The sequence below is a fragment of the Populus nigra genome, chromosome 3 (genome assembly GCF_951802175.1).
Source record: "Populus nigra chromosome 3, ddPopNigr1.1, whole genome shotgun sequence".
Classification (NCBI taxonomy): domain Eukaryota; kingdom Viridiplantae; phylum Streptophyta; class Magnoliopsida; order Malpighiales; family Salicaceae; genus Populus; species Populus nigra.
In genome coordinates this window covers 11,734,904-11,739,581 of record NC_084854.1, presented here as the reverse complement: position 1 = coordinate 11,739,581, position 4,678 = coordinate 11,734,904, and positions in this window count along the sequence as shown.

The following is a 4,678-nucleotide window of genomic DNA, read 5'->3' as shown; positions in this document are numbered from 1 at the left end:
ATTTCAATGGACTTCGTCTTAGGTTTACCTAGGTCAAAACAGGGTAAGGATTCCATCTTTGTAGTTGTTGATAGGTTTTCAAAGATGACACACTTCATTCCATGTCATAAAACTGATGATGCAACTAACATTGCCGATTTGTTCTTTAGGGAGATAGTACGGCTTCACGGGGTCCCTAAAAGCATTGTTTCTGATAGAGATGTTAAGTTCCTTAGCTATTTTTGGAAGGTGTTATGGGGAAAATTGGGTACTAAACTGTTGTTTTCAACTACTTGTCACCCCCAAACAGATGGACAAACCGAAGTAGTTAATAGGACCTTAACACAACTTCTGCTTGCTGCCATTTATAGAGTTTGCATATAATCATAGTGTGCACTCTACTACTAAATTTTCACCATTTGAAATTGTGTATGCATTTAACCCTTTAACTCCAATGGATTTGATTCCTTTGCCAATTGATGAAAGGGTTAGTCTGGATGGTAATCGTAAAGCACAGGTGGTGAAAACACTTCATGAGAGTGTGCGGCAACAGATTGAAAAGAGGAATTGTGTGTATGCAACCAAAGCCAGTAAGGGGCGCAAACATGTTGTCTTTCAGCCCGGCGATTGGGTTTGGGTGCATATGCGCAAGGAGAGATTTCCGGCCCATAGGAAATCAAAGCTACAACCACGAGGAGAGGGGCCATTTCAGATCCTTGAGAGGATGAATGACAATGCTTATAAAGTTGATTTTCCAGGTGAGTATGGTGTTAGTGCTACCTTTAATGTTTCTGATCTTACTCTGTTTGATGTCGGTGATGATTCGAGGTCGAATCCTTTTGAAGAGCGAGGGGATGATACGGATCAGCCCAACACCAAGCGTAATCATGCCAACGACTCATTGGAGGTGCCAATTGGGCCAATCACAAGAGCTAGGGCAAAGAATCTTAAAGAAGCATTGAATGGGCTTGTTCAGAACATATGGAGCAAAATGGACCTAGATGGGCTTGAGACATTTAAGGAGCATGAAGGGCAGCCTTTAATCCATCTAGTTCAGGTCCAAGAAGAGCCCAATTCGTGTGGAACATGGGGTTGATGTGTCCGGCCCAATACCAGCCTTGTTAGGCTTGTTTTTCCTAATGCTACAAGGATAAAAAGTCAGCAATTGATTCTCCTAATTAAGTAAGGAAGTTGGCCATATATTATTGAGGAGGACTATTTAATGCTTTTCCTAACTTAGGAAGGAAAGTAATTAAATCAGCAACAAAGGAGGAAATTTTTTTTTCTTATTTGTCAAAGTTAAATAAGGAAATCCAAGCTAATCAAGGACATCAAGGGGGGGCAGCAACACAAAATTTCCAAATCAGATTTGTCCTAGTTTATTTGGGACTTCTTAAGGGTGACAAATCTGATTCTAGCATATTTAGCATGATAATTTTTGGAATTTTATTATTTTTATTATGTTCTTCTTAGTTTTTGGGTTATTATTACTTATTTGGGTCAATTGTAAGTGGGCTTCATATAAGTCCACCTAATGGGGGTCCATTAGGGTTTTCTTAAGTCTAGAGTCAGTATAAATAAAAGCATAACCAAACATGTAAGGTTACGCAATTTTCATATCAATAAACTTCTTTGCTGCACTTATTGTGTGTTGGTGGGATAATCTCCCTTCCTTGGTTCTCTAAAGAACTGAAAACGACTTATCGAAGAACAACTGTCTTCGTGGCGTCATCCTTATACTTGTTCGCGAATCAATATTCGTTGGGTGGGGGTCTCCGTTTTCAATAGTGCTGGTGCCTAGGTACAAGTTATCTTTGTGTCACACTCCTATCAAACCTGATTTACTTCGCTTTCCGGGAATTGGTGTCTTTGCGTGTGGGTTGCGTGACTACGTGATCACGAGGTTCGCATCATGTTGTAGTGTTGAGAATCTAATTAATGAAACTAGTGGAGGTTGTTTTGATGTCGAAGAGCTAATGGTCTTGCTGGTGACTCGTAGTACAACTATTGATGGCCCATGATGGATGTTGTCTTGGAAGGCAAGGGGGAGGTTGATAGTAACAGTCTAAGTGTTTGTTGATGAGCAATTTTTAACTAGCTTAGAGGCAGAACTGGGTTCTTCTTAATCATAGAACTTGTAGCCTTATGTCTTAGCTTTCCAATGAGACTAATCTCGCTTGAATCGAAGTTCTATAACTTCAGATATAGTTAAAAATCTGAGGAGAGGCCAGACAGTAACAGTTCAAAACTGAGACAGTAACAGTTGGACAGTAAAAGTCCAAGTGTTTGTTGATGAGAAATTTTGACTATCTTAGAGGTGGAAATGGGTTCTTCTTAATTCATAGAACTTGTAGCTTCATGTCTTATCTTTCCAACGAGATTAATCTCGCTTGAATCAGAGTTCTATAACTCCAGATATATTTAAAAATTTGAGGAGAGGTTAGACAGTAACAGTTCAAATACGAGACAGTAACAGTTGGACTGTAAAAGTCCAAGTGTTTGTTGATGATATATTTTAACTATCTTAGAAGTGGAAATGGGTTCTTCTTAATTCATAGAACTTGTAGCCTCATGTCTTATCTTTCCAATGAGACTAATCTCTCTTGAATCAAAGTTATGTAACTCCAGATATAGTTAAAAATCTGAGGAAATGTTAGATAGTAACAGTTCAAAAGCGAGACAGTAACAATTGGACAATAACAGTAAAAGTGTTTGTTGATGAGCAATTTTTACTATCTTAGAGGCAGAACTGGGTTCTTCTTATCATAGATCTTGTAGCCTCATGTCTTAGCTTTCTAAGGAGACTAATCTCGCTTGAATCAGAGTTTTATAACTCTAGATATAGTTAAAAATCCGAGGAAAGGTCAGATAGTAACAGTTCAAAACCGAGACAGTAACAGTTGGACAGTAACAGTCTAACTGTTTGTTGTTGAGCAATTTTTACTATCTTAGAGGCAGAACTGGGTTCTTCTTAATCATAGAACTTGCAGCCTCATGTCTTAGCTTTCCAACGAGACTAATCTCGCTTGAATCGGAGTTTTATAACTCCAGATATAGTTAAAAATCCAAGGAGAGGTCAGACAGTAACAGTTCAAAACTGAGACAGTAATAGTTGGACAGTAACAGTCCATGTGTTTGTTGTTGAGCAATTTTGACTATCTTAGAAGCAGAACTGGGTTCTTCTTAATTCATAGAACTTGTAGCCTCATGTCTTAGCTTTCCAACGAGACTAATCTCACTTGAATCGAAGTTCTATAACTCTAGATATGAAATCAGTTATTAAATCCTAGAATATATGTAGAAACATGTTCTTACATTTTCATGGAAAATATAACATGATTTTATTTGTCCTTAAGATATTTAACCATATTCAAATTAAACACTTAATTCCTTTTTCGTCTTTTTAATTTTTATAATTCAATAACATAAATAAAATAAACAAACATACACACTAACATTACTTTTTTACTATGATTAACTCACACATCACTTTTACATATTACTAAATATCAAAAGTTCAAAATAAATCAAATACTAGTAATCTAAATATACACATCAACATTTGAAAATTACAAAATGCTGGAAGGTTTCTGGGCATGGGAACAGTGGTGGTGCATCTTCTCCACGCGCCACCACAACTGGCGACGCGTGGGTTCACGTGCCGCCGTGAAATCCAGAGAACGGGGGGAGATCTTCACCTTCCTGTTGGCTGTGAGCAACACCGTTACCTGCAAAATACCAAAAACACAACAAGCAAGTCTGTTTTAGTTTTGTTTTCAGATCGGCTTCTCTTTCTCTTCCTTCAAAACTGGAGCCGAGCGTTGCCAACAGGCCAGACGTGTGGATGGCTGGATTGGCAACTTCCCTCATCCTCCATTTCTACACCAGCAGTGTCATCCACCGCTGCCATGGTTGGGAGACCGGCACCATTGAAGTCTCGGTTTTCTGCTCCCTTCTACTGTTCTTCGGCCTCCCTTTTCATTTCCTCATCGTCTCTGTAATGAGCTGCTGGAGAAGGGATGCTGCTGTTGGCCGGTTGATGGTGCTTGGCCTCGGCGATACTGGAGCTAACGGTGGTGCTTGGGTGTTGCTATGACGCTGTTGGCGCGGTGGGATTGAGAGAAGACTAGAAAGAAAACAACGTGGGCTGCCGCCGTGTTCGGTCTGAGATGAGTTGAGCAGCAGCCAGCTTCTGTCGGGTGGAGCTGGAGACCGTGAGAAGGAAATAGGAGGCTTCTGTGCAGAGGGCAAGTCTTGGCTGCCACTGTTGGAGGTTGATGTGGGTGTGGCCTTGGCTGGTTTTTGGAGTTGGAGGCAAACCTGAGAAGGGAAGGGGTTTTGGGTTGTTGGGAAAGGAGAGTGGCGGTTTCGGAGAAAACAATTTAGGTTCAGGGTTTATTTCTCCGCCCCAAAATGTTCTCCCCCCACTTTTGGATTTCTCTGGTTTGCTTTTCAAAGATACAGGGGGAACGGGGGCGGCTTGTTGGTTTCGGGAGTAAAAAAAATCAAAGAAGATGGGGGCGGCGGCTCCCTATAGATGAGTTTAGGTTAGGTTTTTTCTTTTGTTTCCCCACCATATTTTCTCCACCTCTCCCCCTAAAAATTTTCCTCCCCACCCCTTTCACTATAGCATGGTATTTATAGAAGAAGTATTCCAAGGTTTGTAAACTGGTCCCTCAACTTTTCTTTTTCCTTTCTT